This window comes from Triturus cristatus, chromosome 7 (assembly GCF_964204655.1).
Source record: "Triturus cristatus chromosome 7, aTriCri1.1, whole genome shotgun sequence".
NCBI lineage: Eukaryota > Metazoa > Chordata > Amphibia > Caudata > Salamandridae > Triturus > Triturus cristatus.
Genome location: NC_140590.1, coordinates 70874101 through 70895410, shown reverse-complemented (window position 1 = coordinate 70895410; position 21310 = coordinate 70874101). Strand labels below are relative to the sequence as shown.

At 48.0% G+C, this 21310-nt stretch overlaps 1 long non-coding RNA gene across 1 annotated transcript in view; it reads left to right on the top strand.

The window, feature by feature from the left end:
* Positions 1-7763: 7763 nt before the first annotated feature.
* The window catches only part of LOC146808849 (uncharacterized), a 129028-nt gene continuing 115481 nt past the window's right edge, over positions 7764-21310 (top strand). The window contains exons 1-2 of the long non-coding RNA XR_014965493.1: positions 7764-7987; positions 9242-9307. This is a non-coding gene — a long non-coding RNA (uncharacterized LOC146808849). The remainder of the gene's footprint in view (positions 7988-9241; positions 9308-21310) is intronic.

Here is a 21310-nt window from a genome sequence, read left to right as displayed (position 1 = left end):
TGGTGGGAGGCCACACAGGCAACTGGGCAACAGAGAGCCTGGGTATCTGAAGAGAAATCCAGTTATGTTGGGTCCCTTCTCAGCCAAAACTTTAATGCAATGCTGTAACTGGAGGGTACGGTTGACTTCTTTCACACAAGGGTCTGCCGGCCAACCGTCGTGGGGCCCTCAAGGGAAGAGTAGGGCACAATGATATAGGCTGCAGTACAGTCACCCCCACAGCAGCAGGCCCCGTCCAACTGGGTCCGCAGTTATCGCTGCCACCCCCGTCCCAGACAGTCGTTTCGCTCAAATATTATAGTGTCAAGGGCAATGCCCGAGGGGAAGGGTTGGCTAGCATCTGCGGGGGCCACTGCCCGTGGGCCCAAGGCCCTGGGCAGCATTGCTGGACTCACTGTGCAAGGGTGCATGTACAGTCTAGATAGTCCTACCAGCAGCATGGCCACCAAAGTCTTGGGACTTGAGGCGCCTCAGATGCGGAGCAAGCACTGCCGGGTGCTATCAAGCTAGTCAACGGCAGTTGCTGTCGTGTCTCAAGGTTCCGTGACGGGCTGCGACAGTGGGCACTTCCGTCCCACAAGCATCCTTCGCTGACCGCAGGCAGGAAGAGAGCCAACGGTACCCAAAGACAGGGGCGGCTGGTGACATTTGAAAGTGGTAGGGCGGAGAGTTTGTGGTGAGTGCGCAGTGGCGAGCGAGCGTAGCGAGCGAGCTTCAATGTCATAGGGAGGGTTCGGGGGGTTCTCCCCCCCCCGAGAAAATTTTGAAAAAAGAGTGGGCAAATGGTGCATTTTAAAGCATATTTGCAAAAGCAAGAAGGTTAATAAAGCAATGGTCATAGTGTCTTTACAGACTCACAAGCCTGTCAATAAATCTGCTGGCACTGCTCCAGCTCAGCTGTCCTTACAGACTCCTGTACACCCTTTAGCACTCCCAGGCCTGCCAGTAAGTCTAACGTCACTGCCCCAGCTCCACTATCCTTTCATACTTCCAGGCCTGCCTGTAAGTCTACAGACACTGCCCCAGCTTCACTGTCCTATCAGACTTCCAGGACCGTCAGCAAATCTGCTGGCACTACACCCAGTTCCACTATCCTATCTTTGCTCTCTCTCTGGCAGGAGAGGGCCCTCTAGGCACTAGCAGTACACACACACACTTGATCTTAGCCAAAAGGCCGAGAAGCACTAACAGTTATTTCTCATCCACTTTCTGACAGGAGAGGACCCTGGCAGGGGCTGGCAGTGGTTGCCGGGAGGATAATGTCTAATAAGTCAGACTTTTTCTGGCTCAAGACCTGTTTCCCTGATCCAAGTGCATTAGCCGGGAACTTTTAAGGGATTTGAAATCACTCTTATTAAATGGGATTCTCATGCACCTGGCAGTGCAACGGGCTGCCAATAATGGGTATCAGGAGTGGGGCACCCCCACCACCAGAGTGCGGGCATTGGGGACATTAGTGGAGACTGCCTTTCCTATCACAGGCACTAGGAGGGAGAGAAGGTAAGAGGCAAGAGAAAGAGAGGGGGAGAAAGGAAGTGCAAAGGAAGAAAAGTGGAGAAAGGAGGGAAGAGAAAAGGAGAAAGTGAGTCAGTGGGGACAGACAGACGAGAGAGGACAATAGAGAGAGAGCGAGAGAGAGAGAGCGAGATGGGGATACTGAAGAAAATAGAGATAAAGAAGAAGGAGTAGTGTGGCAGAGAAAGGGAAGACCAGAAAGGAGTAGGAGAGAGTGCAAATAAACAACATCATCCATCAGCAACAGGCCAGCCCAGACAAGAAACTGAAGTGAGGCGCAGACACCACAGCTGATCTATGAGACCTGACAGTCAGCAGTCCTAAGGTTTTTGCTGCCCTTTACAAAAGTTCTCTAGAGAGCGACATCTAGCAGCCACCTCTCTAGTGTGCGCACATGAAGGAACAAGTTATTTTACCTTTATGTGGTGACCTGATGCATTTCAAGGTGCATCCAACGCCATACTTGCAAACCTATCTCAGAGGAGAGAACCACCACCCTGTGCCCCTAATCACCCACCTCACAGCTTCAGAAATGAAGCGATTACTTTAAGAAATTAGACTTTATTGATGACATTTCAAATTCAAACTCACCAAATCGATGGCAGGGATACATTACAGACAAACGTGGCTTGATGCTACCTCCTAAGAACCTGAATACTATGTAAAAGCGAGGAACACATTAAACACTCCTCCGCAAAGAAAGATGCAATGCTCTTCTATTGTAAATGACAGGCAAGATTATAAACAAGTCTAAAACTTACTGACATTAAATAATGTCTGCCGAGACCGGAAGTTGTCTTGTTAGCACTCTTGAAGATGCACTTTTATGGTCTCAGTGAAAGTGCACCTTGAGCAAGTGAGCAGTGCAGCCTGCTATTCACTTAGCTGCACGGACTGAAATGATACTCACTCACTGGTACAGCCAGGAGCAGGAAGGTGAAGCCATTAGATTCAGAAGGGGCACCGGAGGGCACCGGAAAGTGTGGAGGAGCCCTTGCAGCGAATGTACCGGCAGCACTGACTAGAGATACACATAGAAAAACGCAGAAGGTGAATGCTGCAATGTCAGCATGATTGGCCTCCTTTACAGCAGCAGCACACGATTATAATACTGACAAAGACTGTGTTACAACACAATGCTGACAACATGGCTTTACAAATAATTATTCCTATGCAGATGGAAGACCGCACTAAAAGACCTGTTGACAGTGGGCCCCTTTTATTCCATTTTATAGACAAACAAATCAATCTGTGGACCATTATGTCTGGCTGACTGTCATACAACATGCCATGGCTTCAGGTGTTTCAGCTGGCGCGTGTCACGCACGGACAGGCCAGAAACGGAATATATAATAATGTGAGCAAGCACGTTCTAGATGTAATTTTGAATGCTACCCTAAAATGTCTTTTTTTAACATACTTTGCACACATCTGCACATCCCTAAAGCCAAAACTAGGGATATGAGAAGGAATAACACATTTTATTTGTTTTATTTGTTGCTACAATTGTAAGCGCAGTCACCAAGTGTATTACATTTAACACAAATACCCCTAACAAGGGTATTTGTGTTGCATCCGAGAAGCACTCGGTTATTACTACCTCAACCAAGCAAGCAGCGCCAATGAGAAACAAATGATTAAGCGTAGGGCCCATTTTTTATAAAATTCTTTTCATTGAATTTTGAAGTACAGAAACAAACAGAAAGCTGTGCAGTCTCTGCCTCTATGTAAGGCTAAGCAACCATGGCAAGGGTTATGCACGGACGCATTTTTAATGTGTTAACGGTTTGTTAAGTGCGGCCCTGCCCTGAACAGCGTGGTGCCGCGCATCACGCTATACCTACTAACTCACCTACATTCATGACACTACTGCGGACGTCTTCAAATTGATTTTTATGCATAACTAACACTCAAAAGTAACTATTTTCAATATTAACCTGTTATGTGAATTCGGCGCTTTCTTCAATACTTTCTCCCCTGGCAACCTTTCCTTCTCATGTCAACAGGAAAACAAAGCCTCTCAGACTCCTTGCCATGCCCGATGGTCTTGACCCGATTACTTTAAGATCGGTGACTTCACCTTTGTACTTGAAGCATTTACCCACCCGAGGCGCTGGTACAGACTGGGGGGCAGGAAGCGCTGTAATCCTGTTCTAGGGGCTGGGAAGCGCGCCTATAACCCTGTTCTAGGGGACAGGAAGCGCTATAAACCAGTTCTAGGGGCTGGGAAGCGCGCCTATAACCCTGTTCTAGGGGACAGGAAGCGCTGTAATCCTGTTCTAGGGGCTGGGAAGCGCGCCTATAACCCTGTTCTAGGGGACAGGAAGCGCTGTAATGCTGTTCTAGGGGCTGGGAAGCGCGCCTACAACCCTGTTCTAGGGGACAGGAAGCGCTGTAATCCTGTTCTAGGGGCTGGGAAGCGCGCCTATAACCCTGTTCTAGGAGACAGGAAGCGCTGTAATCCTGTTCTAGGGGCTGGGAAGCGCGCCTATAACCCTGTTCTAGGGGACAGGAAGCGCTATAATCCTGTTCTAGAAATCGTTCATCAACAAAAGCAGGGCGTCCAAGGTACTTGGTCAACATTGTGAAATGTTTTGGTCTAAAAGTGGGTTGCTATGAATCTCAAGTGCTTTGAGTGGAGCTGGAAATAAACTAGAGCTCGTGTCCTTACAAACTAGTGTTTACTGCAATCTCACAATGACGTCCGAGTGAGGAAATCCTCCTCTCCTCCTCCCTGGGTGAACCTCCGAGCGATGCTGCACTACCATCTCGTCTCACTGATTTTGTCCTGAACAGGTGAGAAAAAAAAACAATTATGGTTTAAAAATAAAGTCTGCATGCAAATTGCAAGGGCCTGGTTAGTGCGTACTTTTTTGTGTAAGTGGTGAGTTTTAGCAAATTTCCTAAAGGATTTTAACGCGCTAGTTTTTATGGTGTTTATTTTTTTAACATTTACATACATTTTTACTACTTTATCTGCATTTTGCATCTATTTTTTGTTCAAGGCGAAAAACAAACTGTAGCTAGTATTTATTTTTGCAAGTTTATTAACCCCTTCGCCGTGGCGCAAATTCCGCGGCGGCGCTGGGGGGGTGCGGGGTGAGCGCGGCGCCGCCATGCTCGTGATGGAACCACGCCGTCATGAGTCACGGGCGAGCTGTGCTCATGACGGCGTGGTTCCGTCACGACTCCGCCCACTCGTTATTTCGCCCGCACAGGCGGGGAATAAGCGACGCGTGGGCGGAGCGTCCACAGCATGACGGAACCACGCCGTCATGAGCACACGCCGCCCGTGGCTCATGACGGCGTGGTTCCGTCATGCGCACGCAAGGGGTTAAAAAAGTAAAACGTACACATGCATAATACGACGCACCAGTCAACACACCTGGTTACAAATGATAAAAGCTTTAGATACCGGTCTACACGATTCTTGGAGGCCTGAACCTCGGACAGCAACGCCTAAATCTTAAGGGTAAGATTTTAAATAACAGAGCTATTCCTGCAGAAACAGAGTGCTTAGAAGCCTCGCCCCCAGTCAGCAGAGCTATAGTTTACATGATGGAAATCTAAGCTCCATCTCACTTCATTCAAATCAAATCGTATTCTCCAAGGCCTGATAGTGCACGTCTTCTTCTCTGGAAACACAAGCCTTAAAAGCTAAAACCCCTGCAGATGAGCTTTACCTTATATTATGCAAAGGGCTGAAGGGCGGAGCTGACCCGGGAGATGACCTTCCAGGTCATTAGCATAAATGAGTTCTCAGCTATTACAGCATTGGTAACCATGCATGTGTGGTGTCCACCTCAACATCTCCGTTTCAACCAATACCCTCCACCCCATCCCCTCAACTCCCATAGCGTGTCACATCGTCCAAAAAAATAAAGGAAGATCCATACAGGAAATAGTAAAGAGAAAATATAAGAAACTCCCAACACCCATTCCAGGAATTGGCACTATAATGCAATATGTACGAAGGAAGGTAACTATATATACCAGTGGTAGATTACAAGTGGGGGTGGTCAGACGTTTACAGCTGTGGTCCTATGTGAGTGTGGCCACAACCCTCAGCCTTCATATCAACACTGTTAATACTCACTCAGATAGCAGTGACCTCAGGTGTGATATATATATATATCCACAGCTCTGCCAAACCTGGGACTGCCGTCTATATCAAGTCCTCAGCCACCTGAGGCGTAACGAGTGGGCCTCCACTTAACAGTTCTGCAACCTGCGAAACCGTCATTTTGGGGGAGTCATATGGTCGGTTCTCAGTTTCTGATCTTGTGGGGAAGGAGGCCACAACGCGTCACTCTACGTCAGCCAACACCTGAGCCCTCTCCTTAGCTGCTTGCTCTTTAGTTGGACCATGTGGGTGACACCTGTTATAGGGTTTATGGTGCCTTTGCATTCTCCATATAGGACGGGGATCTTTCTTAACCCTGAAGTGGGATGTGATGGCTCTGTGTTCCAGCCAGGACCAGGCATCCTCTATTGTCATGCAAAAGGATGTGGTCCTCTTGTGTACAATCCAGAGCTTGGCAGGGAAATGCAAAGCGTACTTGATGCCATGGTTGTGGAGACACTTCTTTACTTTCATGAAGGAGGACCTGCAGCATTGAACTTCTAAAGTGTAATCAGGATGAATATGTACTTAGGCATTCTCAGCAGACTAAGGGCCCCTGATTCTCGTCACCTGCAAAATGTAGTCTTTCTCCCTGTAATTGAAGAGGCGGGCAACTACTGGCCGAGGAGGGACATCCAAAGGGGGCAGGGGGATTTCCCAGGCACCCTGTGGGCTCACTCGACAGAGAAAAAAGAAAATTGTTTACCCTGCACGATCTTGTTTACAAACCAGTCCTCAAGATAAAGTTCCATATTTGGGCCCTGTGCCTGTTCTGTAAGGACCGCGATCCTCACCTTTTTCCAACTTGAACTGCACTCTCGATCATCCACTTTCCCCCATAAATAATCTTTCTCCTCCTGCATGGCCTGGAGGCACATGTTTGAGTTTGCTACCCTGGGTTACAGATAGCGAAGGGCTAGCGAGCGCCCTGGAAAGTCGCGCACCAACCTCCTCTGCCTCCCCTATGATGGCTCTCCTCGGGGGCCACTTGGTGGTAGCAGTAGCTACATCTGGAAAGTGCAGGGGGGGATGAAAGGCCCACGATGCCAACGGTGGCAGCCAGCAGCCGGAGAGAGTTACTTATGTCCAGTATTTCAGTCAGGAATGAATGACAGACTAGTGAGGGACCATTAGATATTGTAGTAAGGCCAGGGAGGAAAGCTCTCAGCCCCTCAGTGAGAGTGCAGGTGCAGGTGCACGGCAGCCGCCAGTGCAGCAGTGAGGGGTGCCAGAGGCTGCCGTCTTTATGGTCGCACCAACAGACATCTTCTCTGCTAAAATCCAATGGGCGAGAGAAGCCAGCTACAAGAAATGTGTGCCACTGGTGCAGTCAGTAATTGTATATACGGTGCTTAGATAGTGTGCAGGCCCCCTTATAGAATCCTCACACTGTGCATCGCAGGGCACTGAACTGAGCCTGGTGGCATGCTTAAGACAATGAGAGGGCACCACACAACTCCTGGTGGGGGGGGGGGCACACAGGCAACCGAGCAACAGAGAGCCTGGGTATCTGAAGAGAAATCCAGTTATGTTGGGTCCCTTCTCAGCCAAAACTTTAATGCAATGCTGTAACTGGAGGGTACGGTAGACTTCTTTCACACAAGGGTCTGCCGGCCAACCGCCGTGGGACCCTCAAGTGAAGCGTAGGGCACAATGATAGAGGCGGCAGTACAGTCACCCCCACAGCAGCAGGCCCCGTCCAACTGGGTCCGCGGTTATCGCTGCCACCGCCGCCCCAGACAGTCATTTCGCTCAAATATTATAGTGTCAAGGGCAATGCCCGAGGGGAAGGGTTGGCTGGCATCTGCGGGGGGCCACGGCCTGTCGGCCCAAGGCCCTGGGCAGCATTGCTGGACTCACTCTGCAAGGGTGCACGTACAGTCTAGATAGTCCCACCAGCAGCATGGCCACCCAAGTCTTGGGACTTGAGGCGCCTCAGATGCGGAGCAAGCACTGCCGGGTGCTACCAAGCTAGTCAGTTGCTGTCGTGTCTCAAGGTTCCGTGACGGGCTGCGACAGCGGGCACTTCCGTCCCACAAGCATCCTTCCTGCCTGCGGTCAGCAGGCAGGAAGGGAGCCCACGTGACGTGCAGGCCCCAGCACCCGAGGCCTCCAGCAGCAGTCGCCTCAGCAAATGGGCCGCAGCGCGCGAATCAGTGTCTCCCTCTGATGAAAAGTCGCTTCGGGTGCTGCCTCCAAGCCACGCAAGGCACCTGGGCAGCTACAAAGACAAGAGCATGGCAGGATGAAGATAGTACATACAGGATTCTTTACAGGCCAGGCACAGAGCTTTCTTACATGCGTCCGTATCGGCTGCCATCCTCGACACCCCCTTCGTGTGCACTTAAGGTGAGACGTAGGAACAGTCGGATGCTCGGCGGATAGCTCCTTATAGCACTATATTATTAAACAGCCTTTGCAGTGACGTTTGCCTGCAAAGGATATGTACCTAGCCTTTGCCTGTAAAAAGTGCCTATTTGCAGGTTTCTGGACTGTATTAATCCTTAGAGATCATATTCCACAGCTGATGTGGCGTTGGAGGTGTTTACAACACTCCAGCAGCTGCTGGCATGTCGGATTCTTTTGCTTTTGCACAGACATTACAGTTCTCTGTATACTCTTCATCATGAAATCTCATATCTGTCCACCTAAAGTCTCTGCTTACTAATCCCAGCATCTTATTGTGTCCTGGGTGGCCAGCAGCCTGAGTCTTGAAACCATTTACGAATCTTATTCTGTAAGGTCTTGCAAGGAATATACAGTGCTTATTCATGACGCCAAAAGTCACTTTTCAGGGTTCTTCTAGGAGATTTGTGATCCAATATACATTCCGGTCTAATTGTCTAACCAAGTCCAAGATATTTCATGAATTAGATGTGGAGAGGGCCAGAATGTAACAGGTCTCCTTATCGGGGAACAACCTTTACAACGCAACTTTTACAACGCACTACCATTACAACGAAACTGTTACAACGCGAGTGCATTGACAACGCAGGACATTACAACGCAAGTCTTTACATCGACTTGCACTAGATGGCGTGCTAACATTAAAAATAGTGTAGTTTACTATCCCAACACCTTCCCTACTGTTACGTGGACTGGAGTTGGAATAGTAAATTACACTTTTTTAATGTTAGCACGCCATCTAGTGCAAGTCGATGTAAAGACTTGCATTGTAATGTCCTGCGTTGTCAATGCACTCGCGTTGTAAAACTTTCGTTGTAACAGCATGCGTTGTAACAGCATGCGTTGTAACGTCATACATCCCTCCTTATCGCTTCCCGCCTCTGCAGCTTTTTAGCCGGAGTGTCAGCCTTCCAGCGACAATTGACAGGTCTATATGTGATGATAGAGTCAAAACGAGAAGAGAATAGTGTCTACCCGTCACGAAAAGCATTAGCAAATTTCATACTGGTCAGATACTGAATATTTTAATGGCTGTCCACGCAATGATTTTTTGCTCTGCCCACTTCTAAATCTTGTCTCCAATGGGCAAAGGCTTCTTTGATGGCCAGGAGCTCTCTATCATATATGATGTCATTCTTCTCAGTGTCTGTCTTAATTCTGAAATAATTAATGCAGAGTATAACTCTCTTGTTTCAGTATCTCTCTGGCACAGAAGTGCCCCTAGAGTGAATGAAGAGAAAACAGTTGGTATCACAAAGAGAGGTAAGTAATTGAGGTGTTGTTGCACATGAGCTGACTTGGACGTTTTTTCAGTAAATTAAAAGCTGCATCTTGTTTAGTATTCTATTCAAGTTTTACTCCTTTCTTGATCCGTTATGGCAGGGGTCTAATAAGGGTCAAAAAGTTTTTCGTGACTTGCCGATAAACATCAGCATAGCAGACTGATCTCTGAATCAACTCCGTGTTTTGGAGCAGGCCACTCCAGGACTGCTTGAACCTTTGTAAGATCCATACCAATGCCACCAGCAAAAAGTTTGAACCCCAAAAATGAGATGTTTGATAATTCAAACATATATTGTTTTGCCTTGGTTCAGAGTATGTGTTTCCTTTATTTAGTAAATACTAACTTTACATGGATGTTCCTCTGAAGTTGAAGAACATATCAAAATATGTTTCTGGTAAACAACCATGTATGGATCCAAAACACCTCACAGGAGGTTGTTCACAGAATGCTGGAAGGTAGCATAGCCATTACGTAACTAAATAGGGTAACAAGGCACTGGAAACGTCTATAGCGGGTATTAAATGCCATTTCCCATTCATGCCCTTTACATATCCATACCAGCTTATATGCTCCCCTGAGATCAGATATGAGGGGAAGGGGTTAATAGTTTCCTGTGGTGATGGAATACACGGTCTTTATGATAGCCTTTGGTCCACTGTAGCGGGCTATTAAAGGCCTACTCCAGCGTAAACGGCGAGGGCCTTTAATGAGAAAGTGGGCCTATATTGCTGGTATAGCCCAGCTACAGTGGGCTATGAGGCTATTAGAACATTCCGCCACTAGAGGGTAGAATATTCTAACTAACAAAACCAAGGCCTCTCGGAGCCCGAGGGGATTTAAATTGTTCACAGCAGCTGCTGTGAAGGACATTGGAATGTTGGAGCTCCGGGCTTCTACCGGCCATTAGAAGCCACGAGGACTCAATTGTCTTCAAAGGAGCGCCCAACATTCCAACGTTCTGATCTTCATTAGCTTTTTCCAAGGAGATGAGCTTTGAATGAAGTCTTTCTTTTGGTTTTCTTGTAGATATGTTTGTAGATATTTTTGATGTACTTCATTTTCCATTTGACTTTACCATGAGGAATAGATTCTCCTGGCAATAAATCAATTCTAGATTCTCATTTCCAATGTGGTGCAAGGGTGTCTGCCCCTTTTTCTAAAGACATCAGAGAATTCAGCATACTGTGAAGGAATGTTGTTCGTCTCAGTGTTTTCACTCTTTCCGCCAGGGCTCTCTGGATTTAGTTGAAAGCATAACAAGTCAAAGGTGGCCCATATTCCTATTGTGAACTATGAAAACAGTGCTCAGTGCTAAATGTTGAGTTGAGGGACATAGCCAGTGTAGTCCTATTAATCTGTGGGTTATGAATTCTCAACCACGTAGAGCTAAGTATTTTCGGTAACAATAGGTCATCATTCAGATCAAATGATATTTTCTCAACATTCTCAGCAGTGGTAGCTACTAATAGAAAAAAAGTCGGCAGAGAAGCTGTGTCTGAAGCCAACTCTGTACCATTGATTCAACTCTCACTGATTTCTCAGTGACTGGAAACTCATAAAGAACTTAGAAATGATTGTCATTGAAGCATCCCGAGGCCGCACGATCAACCAGAGCATGCACTCTAATCGGCCTCTGTGAAGAAGGCGTGATCAACAGTGGTAGAGAATTGAGCGCTCTTTCAGTACACTGAGTCAACTGTTCATGGACTAGCTGCTTCGTTTCTCTATAACAGGGATCATTTTCTACTAAATGTCCTCATTTTCCACAGTGAAACCAGGAAACGGACTCACTACATCACTTTTTTTCTTCTATGGACAGAGTCTGCCTAGTTTGTCGATCTGCATAGGCTCTTCTGCAGTAGTCAAATCTTCAGTCAAGTTGAGACTTCGAGGGATGCAAGTTGGATGAGCGATTGATCCTTTTTCTGTCTTTGACTGCTGTCGCCCAGCATCAATTTGAAGGATTAAATCAATTGGCTGCAATGCGGAGCGTACGTACGGTGCGTACTCCCTCCTTCGATGCGAACGACAGCCTTGACTTCAGCGCAGGGTGCGGGTCGTACCCACCAAGATAGTTCGATGAAGCGCAGCGTTGTACGCGTCGAAGTCAGCTAGTCACGGTGCGATCTACGGATCGTAGTACGCGTTGTTCGAGGCGTACAGGCGGGGTACGGTGCGTTGCTGGATACGATTTGGCGGTACGAAGCGTACACAGCTCCCGGCCTCGGAAAATGCTAAAAACAGCGTTTCTAGCAGCGGATTGTGAGGCGGATGAAGTCCACTGGTCCTGGGACTTCGTTCAGGGGGCAAGCTCACTCACAAGCCCTTGGAGATCTTTAAGCACAAGTTGAAGTAAAGTTTCTTTGTAGTCTTTCTCCTCTCCTTCAGCAGCAAGGCAACCACTGCAGGCCAGTCCCCCAGGTCAGGCACAGTACTCCTCCTTACAGCTTTCCAAGTTCCTTCTCCTCAGGCAGAGGTTCTTCTTGTCAAGCAGGATCTAATTTCTTGGGAGCAGGGCCCCAATACTTATAGTGCAATTCTTTTGTTCTTGCAGGCCAGGGGGCCTTTGCCCAGTTCAACCCAGTTCTGGAGTTCTTTGTTTACCGGACTCTGGCTTCTCCTTTCAGTGTGCAGGGAAGAGACATCAGACGCTCCCCAGGGGGTGGAGCCAGCATTGTGGTGGAAAGGCACAGCCCTATTCAGAGTGCAGGTGTACTCCTCCCACCCATCTATATGTAATCTCTCTATTCACCACCGGGCTGCCCCAGCCTGTCTCCTGGAATTCCCCAGCCCTGTTACTCACAGAAACCAGACAGCAGATACACATCCTAGCAGAGGCGGGCTGAAATGGTTAGGCAAGCAAATACCAGCTTTCTAAAAGTGGTATTTGCAAACACAGAATATTAAAATAAACTTTACTAAACGATGTATTTTATTATTCTGAGTTCTAAACTCAGATTCCTCCTCCCACTCAGCAAAGCTCAATCTCTGAGCTACACCCATTTCTTGTTGTTGGGCTGAGACACTCCTGGTCTCAAGCCTCTCGAGCTCTAAGTCAAGCTCCCTCATGATCAACTCATGCTCCATTTGGATTCTTTTCTCTTCCATTTTCATTCTTCTCTCTTCTATTTCCAGCCTTTTCTGTTCTATTGCCAGTTGTCCCTTCAGTTTGGCCATCTCTCTTTCATGAGCTCTGGTTTCCTTCCTGTCTGCCAACTCCTCTGGAGATAAACTTTTGCTAGCAATGCTGCTACCTGTAGGGGAAGGGGTTCTCCTTCCTCTTGAACCTACTGGCTCATCCAGCTGCTCATCTGCCCTATCATCATCAGTAACATTCCTTGCTTCTACCCAGGCCATCAGTGCCTTGTAGAACTCTGGCTTGGTTGTACATCCAGTAATGCAAACTTTAAATCTCTTGCAGAAGGACTTCAGCTGCTTGGCAGTGTAACTATCCAATTTATTTTCTTCCCATTCAAATTCAGTATTCACAGAGACTATGGATGCTGCTTTCTCCACCATGGTTAAGCTTGGCAGTGCTCAAAAATAGACAGTCCAAAAGAAATCTACCAACAAGTATTGGTTGCGTTTAAGGTCTGCACTCACTAAGTAGTGTTCACCAATCACTGTACATGAGTCACAAATGCAGATACAGAATCCTCACCGCTGACCACCAATGAAAGAATCCGGGTTCTCTGGTTGGCACAGGTAGATACTTGTGGCAAGCAGGGAACCTTTCCTCTAGTCAGGATGAGGGGTTACACTACTAAAGCAACCCCTTGCTCACCCTCTAGGTAGCTTGGCGCGAGCAGACAAGGCTTATCTCAGAGCGTTATAGGTTAAGCATTTGTGAACACATACAGTAACCAAGTGACACTACAAATGGACACCACACAGGTAGTTATATTAAAAATAAGGAATCTTTATATAGGATTATCACAAGACCATTAAACGATTAAAAATACACAATACGGTTGCTTAGTTGGTAGAAGATTGCTTAGTTTCTTTTAAGTTCTAAAATGCGACACTTTAGGTCAATGTACCTTAGATGCGACACGCAGGGCAACGAAAGTGTTGCAGTGATGCAGATGCGTTGAAGTTCTTGGTGCAAAAGAAATAAAGACGGGATCTTCCAGATGCGTTACGCTTCTCCGATGTTGCGAGAAGACTCGACTCGATGCGTCAGCTACAGCGGCGTCACCCTTGACGAGATGCGACGACAGCGTACTTGGCAGCGGCACTCTTCTCCGACGTTGCGAGACGCTTCCGCTCGATGCGATGCTGCATCGGCGACACCTCTTCTGCGAGATGCGACGACAGCGGCTCCGACGGCGGCACGCTTCTCTGTGGATGCGAGGTGCTTTTCTGGATGCGGTGCAATGCGACAACTACGATGGCTGCGATGGCGACACGCTTCCTCCTCGATGCGAGACTCTCCTCTCGATGCGGTGCAATGCGACAGCTGCGATGGCTGCGATGGCGACACGCTTCTTCGGCATTGCAAGACACTTCCGGAATGATGCGAGACGCTTCCGCTCGATACGATGCTGCAGCGGCGACACTCTCTGCGAGATGCGACGACAGCGGCTCCGACGGCGGCACGCTTCTCTCTCTTGCGTGGCGCTTCCAGCTCCTTGCGACACGCAGTCCCTCAGAAGGCCCAACAACAGCAGCAGGCACTTCCAAAAGACTCTCGGGAGCTGGGGATGAAGTCCACCGGTCCTGGGACTTCATTCAGGGGCAAGCTCAGTTGAAGCCCTTGGAGATCTTTAAGCACAAGTTGAAATAAAAGTCTTTGTAGTCTTTTCTCCTCTTCTTCAGCAGCAAGGCAACCACTGCAGGCCAATCCCCCAGGTCAGGAACAATTACTCCTCCTACAGCTTTCCCAGTTCCTTCTCTTCTGGCAGAGGTTCTTCTTGTTTCAGCAGGATCTGATCTAATTTCTTGGGAGCAGGGTCCCAATACTTATACCCCTAATTCCTTTGTTCCTCTGGGGTTGAGGGGCCTTTGCCCAGTCCAAACCAGTTCTTGAGCACTCTGTTGACATGACTCTGCCTTTCTATTCAGGGTGCAGGGCAGAGACATCAGCCGCTCCGCAGGAGGTGGAGCCAGCATTGTGGTGGCAGAGCACAACCCTATTCAGAGCCCAGGTGTACTCCTCCCACCCATCTGACTGCCAATCTTCCTATTCACCACCAGGCTGCCTAGCCCTGCCCCTCTGGGTTTCCCCAGCCCTGTCACACACAACCAGACAGGCAGATACACATCACAGCAGAGGCCGGCTGAAATGGTCAAGCAAGCAAATACCAACTTTCTAAAAGTGGTATTTGCAAACACAGAATATTAAAATAAACTTTACTAAACTTTACTAAAAGATGTATTTTATTATTCTGAGTTCAGGCATACTAAACTCAAATTTCTATCAAGTTCCCTGGGTCTGTTAGGATCATAGAATGCAACAATTCTAACAGCCCATTCTGGCCTATGGAGAACAGGTAGCCTTACAATAGTGAAAAACGAAAATGGCTGGAATTCACTATTAGGCAGTGGCGGTGCGTCCATTGGGGGCATTGGGGCGTTGCCCCCCCGCCCGACGACAGCTCCCTCGGCATCTCTGAACTTAGTTTACTTAAGTTCAGATCGCCGAGGGAGAACTGACAATCATGTCAGTCAGCATGATGTTGGACTGCCCACCCCCTTCAGAGTCTGAAGGGGGTGGGCGGTCCGGCGTCATGTTGACTGACATGCATTGTCAGTCTCAGACCAGCCAGGGACAGGCAGCAGCAAGTGCGCATGAGTGGGGAAGGTGAGCGAATTTTCACCCCTGCCCAGTCATGCGCACTTGCGTTTCCACTGGCTTGCGCATGCCCATTAGGAGCCCCTCGGTCTCCTAATGGGCAGGTGGCGGGCAAAGAGCAACCGTGCCCTAAGCCAGGATTGGCTGAGGGGTTGTCACTCCCTCCAGTCCTGTTCCAAGAGGCGCCATTGCCAACGCGGACCAGGAGCACAGAGAGGCAAACAGGTAAGTTTTTTTCATTTTTTTAAATTTTCTCCGTTTTAGCAAAAGTCGAATTTCTGTCTCGCTCCACAGCCTAGATTTTTCCCACTTTTCTTCGCCCTCGCCACCTTGAGGTTACTAAACGGAAATGAACAGGTCGGGCCCTTCGCAGACAGAGCAGCTCACAATGCCTTTCTCGTGGATGGCCTGTAGTGTAAATACTCCGAGTTTACATTTCACCGCTAAGTGCGAACGCCCTGGTGAGACTGTGCTGGGCTGACGGATCCGCTAAATAGGTGCCTGTCCTTTGCCTCCTCTTCCTCAGATGTCACGAGAACTCCCAGATGGCTGCTGGTTTACTTGTGTGCGTGGGAGAGAGCAACTTCCACATGTGAATTTTTACCATTTGGTAGCAATTAGTTTGTTGTATAAATTAACATTAAGTGAACCGTTCTCCAGGCATTGTTTGTAATTATCTTCTCTGAGCCTCCGAGTTGTGTAAAGAAATAGGGGGAAAAAAGGCATGGGGAGAGCCGGCTCCTTATTTTAACAAGCAGAACAATCTATCATTAGCCAGAATGGAACACCAATTATTGCTGTGTAGCCAATAGAAGGGGGTCTTTGAAATGGCAGGAAGGAAAGGCGAAAACGCGCATTTCTAAATGCAGTCGAATTGGTGTGATGCGCCCCTTTATTAAATAAGCCGAGAACATAAAGGGCTGGTGCATTTATTTTACGGAGAGTTGTGACCCTACCCCAAACAACAACCTGCTCCCCTCCCGCCGGCGGTAACCCCAAACCTCCCCCCCCCCCAGTATTGTGAGCCGGAATGCGTGTGTGGCAGCCAGGCAAGATCCCGCGCTCTTGACCCTCGCCCCTGCCCCTGCAGCACTTCACGACATTTCTCCTATTATCAAGAATATCGCTAACCCTGTTAGAGACAAAAAAAGCAGCGCTAACCGCGGTTAACGTTGCTTTTTTACGTCTGGTATTTTTCTGACTTAGCCATGATATCCTATGGAAGGAGGATATCATGGCTAAGTTTGTCTGTCCCTATCAACAAGCTAGCGTGAGATTATCGCTGGGTTTCCAGCGATAATCTCACGTTAGCCACTTAGCGTGAGGATTTTTATCGCTATTGAGATAAGCGTTGCTAATAGCACGCTATCTCAGCGATAAAAATCAACGCTAGCCGGCGATAATTATCCTAGCGCTAAGTGCGCTGAGCGATAATTATCGCCGGTTGTCGTTGATATGCCCCTTGGTTTCTGGCATTAAATATTTATGGCGATCAGTCGCCGGGTTCAGGGTTTTACAGGCGTCTTAACACATCTGAAGGCGGGAGTCCTCGCTGGGTTATTTAGAGACCTAACTTCGGAGCCTTTGTGTGCAGTTTATCCTCGACCCCTCCGCCCAGAATTCGTGTCCAGGACGCGAGGCTGATAGATTTTCATTAAACATATGCTTTTTATTACTCGCTAAATATTACTTTTAGTTTTAAAGTATTATTAAAAGACATTAGCATGAGAAGTGCGAGCACTGCGCTCTTTCCTCGACCTTGCGCTCTGTCTCTGTGGAGCTGAACATGAGGGGGTGGAGGCGGGGGCTGGGCAGAGGTACGAGTCCCCCCCCCAAGACGTATTTATAGTTAGTGAATGTACAATGTAATTATATTCCTGGTCAGTGATGCAAATTGTTAGCAACAGGGCAGCAACCGGGCAGCTCATGCAGGTGGTCCGAGATTAGTGCTCAAAGGACCCCGGAGATAGTTAAAAGGCTATTGTGTCTCACAACAGCAGCTTTTCACTGGCCTATGTGTGCAGCCCCCCCTGGGTTGCAGGTTCGCCTCTGCGTGTTTACCTCGCAGTTGCATCTGTTTAGATTGTGGAGCCGCTTGTCCTGTGAAGGTGCAGCGTGCACCTTGCACTGCCTGATGGAGAGGGTGTGACCTCTATCGGAGATTCTTCATAAAGAAGACCACTGGTGCTGGTGTTGCTGGAGGAGTGCAGTATTCCAGGGGTCTCTGAGCGTGGCGCTAGGCCGGAGGTATTTGTTTCCTTTTAAAATACGCTATGTGGCTTTACATTATTCACTTTTCCATGCTTTTTTTGCAGCAAGTCGTTTTGCTGTTTAAACATATTTTCTGTGTTTCAATAAAACTTATGTGGAGTCATGAGCCCTGTTTGAACTGACCAGTATTAATAGCTCCTCTCTGTATGTATGTACTATTATTTGCAAGAGCCAGGCAGGCAGCTAAAGTTATCAGGCCAGACCTAAAAAAAATTGATTAAAAAAGTAGCCTGAGGTCTGGACAGAAATGCATGCTTTGCTGAATGTTGTGTGTTGCTTTAAACTACTCTTAGCACCTCAGTTTATTTGATTGCGCAGATCCACGGAGTCCATTAGTGCAGGCAAATCCATTGCATGAACGCCCTGGCCACTTCCATTTATCAGGGTTTATTAATTTGCTCATACCTGATAACTTGGGAGCCTCTGTTGGCGAAGTGGGATGGCTTTTCTACTGAGAATTTTGGGAAACAATAACATGGGACGCCTTTGCTGTTATATGCAGGCATTTTGTACACAGAGTACTATTTGAAATGCATTCATCTTTTCTGCACTTTATTTTTTAAAATGGTGTTTCTTGCATGAAAACAGAAAATTAATTTAAGGAAATAGTGTCATCATATTGATGTACAGCACTGCACAGTCAATGAATGTATTTATTGTATAGTTAAAACCATTACAAGTGTATACTATCAGTGTGTTCAAAAATTAATATGGGTAAATGATAACATCAGCATAAGCGAAGATTGTCCTCTATAGCTCATAAAAATTGACAATTTCTTAAATGATAAATACTAAATCATATTGCGTTATTAACCTTCCTGCTTCCTCAAATTTGCTTAAAAATGCACCATTTGTCCACTCTTTTTTCAAAATTTAGGTTGTTCAGGCTCGCTTGCTACGCTCGCTCGCCGCAGTGCAGTACGGCAATACTTTTTCGCCCCACCAATTTCAAATGTCACCAGCCGCCACTGCTATTAGGACATGCCACACACATCAGGGCTTGTCCTACCTTATGCTTACAATGCACCCTGCCCTTGGGCCTACCATAGGGGTGACTGATATGAAGTTAAGGGAAGGTTTAGGGACTGGCAAGTGTGTGCACTTACCCAGTCAGCATGACGGTACCAGACTGCACGCAGGTTCTGCCATGGCAGACCCTAGATACATTTTACCAGGCCGCTTCTGTGGGTGGCACACCAGTGCTGCAAGCCCACCAGCAGCATTTGTATTTACAAGCCCTGGCACTCCTGGTGCACTTTACTGGGGTCTGACAGTAAACCAAATAAGCCAATCATGGAATCCAACCAACATATACATTTTAAATAGGGAGAGCATATGCACTTTAGCACTGAACAGCAGTGGTAAAGGGCCCAGAGTCACAGAATAGCCAACAACAGGTCAGAAAAAGTACAGGTGGAAGGCGAAAAGTCTAGGGACCATCCGGCCAAAAGGGCCAGGTCCACAACTCATGCGGACTAAACTGTTTTTTGTGTGCCAAAAATTGCTGAAAACTGAACCGAAATTTGAGTGCAAGTAATGATCAAAGGACATTGGCTTAAGATGAGAAATTTAGCCCATATTAAAGTTTCTCTTTAGGAAGCTGGCTCTTTATATAGTGGTCCAAAAAGAGGTACACTGTGTAAAGAGTCCAGGCAAAGCCCAAAAGAATCACAGATGCACAAATAACACCCCAAATACTCTGTTCTGTGGTAGTGTGGGCGAGCAGTTAGGCATGTCAGAGGATAGTGCTAAGCATTTAGTACACGCACCAAGTGAGACCACACTCAAGAAAGAATTCCAACATCAATTTATAAAAATAACACATACATTTATATAAATTTAGATACAAGATCCCTGGAATCAGGTAAGTACTTAATTAGTTAAGAATTTTTACAGTTTTCAAAAGTTGACACAGTGCAATTTCTGGATCGGTAGTGTTATAGAGGAAAAACATGAATTGCATTCGGACACTTGACATCGGCTTACTTAACTTTTCTTCAGGACTTAAGGTGAGTATGGGGCAAAGTCAAAGGCCACACCAACAGGTCACCCCGGGAAGCTCTGGGGCGTCCAGATGCAGAGGTCTGTTATGGTGTTTAGTGTCTCATTCACTTTAATTGGAAATGTTCAGGTTACAAAGAGGATGCAAGCTGCGACTGAGGTACCAGTTCGGTGGAACCCACAGAGGGGCTCGCCCCCCAGATTCTTGGGCACATAAAGTCACCGGTGGTCCACTTCTCTACCGGCTGTGGAGCACGGATGAAGTGGTGTCTTTTGGCATCAGGTTCTGGTGCTGGAGTCAATCAGGGTTTGTTAAGCGTGGCTACTCACCCATGAGGGTCTCAAGGCACCGGGGGGCTGCTGAACCATCTGAGCGCTGGGGTTCAGTTGAAGAGCCTGCTCTTGAGAGCCTTCCTGAATTGGGTCAGCGGTGTGAGGTGGCGAGGCAGGGTGTTCCAGGTCTTGGCGGTGAGGTAGGAGAAGGATCTTCCTCTGGTTATAGTCTTGTGGATCCGAGGGACAGTGGCAAGGGCCAGCTGGGAAGATGGTGGGTATATGGAATGGGAGGCGGTGGTTCAGGTATGCTGGTCCTGCGTCATGGAGGTCTTTGTGGGTGTGTGTGAGGAGCTTGAAAGTGATTCTTTTGTTGACTGGGAGCCAGTGGAGTTCTTGGAAGTTTTAGGTGATATAGCTGCGGTGGAGGATGTCGAAGACTAGTCTGGCTGTGGCATTTTGAAAGTTCTGTAGTTTCCTGAGGCTTTTCTGGATGGCACTGGCATAGAATGAATTGCTGTAGTCGAGTCTGCTGCTGATGAGTGCGTGGTTAACATTTTTTCTGGATTCAGTGGTGATCTATCTGAATATCTTTCGAAGCAGGTGAAGCGTGTGGTAGCAATATGAGGAGACGGTGTTGATCAGACTATTCATTGTGAGAGAGGAGTCCAGCATGATGCAGAGGTTTTGTGCGTGGTCCATGGGGGTGGGCGGGGTTCCCAATGCAGAGGGCCACGAGTAGTTGACCCATGCCGAGGGGGTGGGTTCCAGGATGAGGACTTTGACCTTCTCCGAGTTGAGTTTGAGGCAACTGTTTTTCATCCAGGTGGCAATGACCTACATCCCACTGTGTAAGTTGTTTCTGGTGGTTGTGGGTGAGTTGGTGAGGGAGAGGATCAGTTGGATGTTGTCAGCGTAGAAGACGATGTTGAGTCTGTAGTTCCTGATGATGGCTGCGAGAGGGGCCATGTAGATGTTGAAGAGGGTGGGGCTCAGGGAGGAGTCCTGGGATTCTCCGCAGCTGATCTCCATGGGTTCGGAGAGGAACAGGGGTAGACTGACTCACTGTGTCCAACCTGTGAGGAAGAAGTGGATTCAGTCCAGGGCCTTGTCGCGGATGCCGGCATTGTGGAGTCACGTGCTTAAGGTCCGGTGGGAGATGGTATCTAAGGTGGATGAGAGGTACAGAAGTATGGGGCCTGTGGTTTCGCCTCAGTCGAGGAGGGAGTGGATGTTGTCGGTGCTGGCTAGAAGTGCGGTCTTGGTGCTGTGATTGCTTCTGAATCTGGATCGGGAGATGTCCAGGACGTGGTTTGCTTTGATGAACTCGGAGAGTTGGGCGTTGATGGTGTTCTCGATGACCTTGGCTAGGAAGGGAAGCAGAGAGTTCTTAAAGTCTGTCGGATGGTTTCTTTAGCAGAGGGCTGACCTCAATGTGTTTCCAGTCATCAGGGAAGGTGGCGGTCTCAATAGAGCAGTTGATGGTGTGGCGGAATTAGAGGGAATGGCAGTGGCTACTCTATGGAAGATCTGGTGTAGGCATGGGCCCGAGGGGGCTCAGCAGTGGATGCACTTCATGGTCTTGAGAGTGTCATCTGTGGTGATCGGGGTCCAGTTGAGCAGGATCTATTGGGGTGTGGCG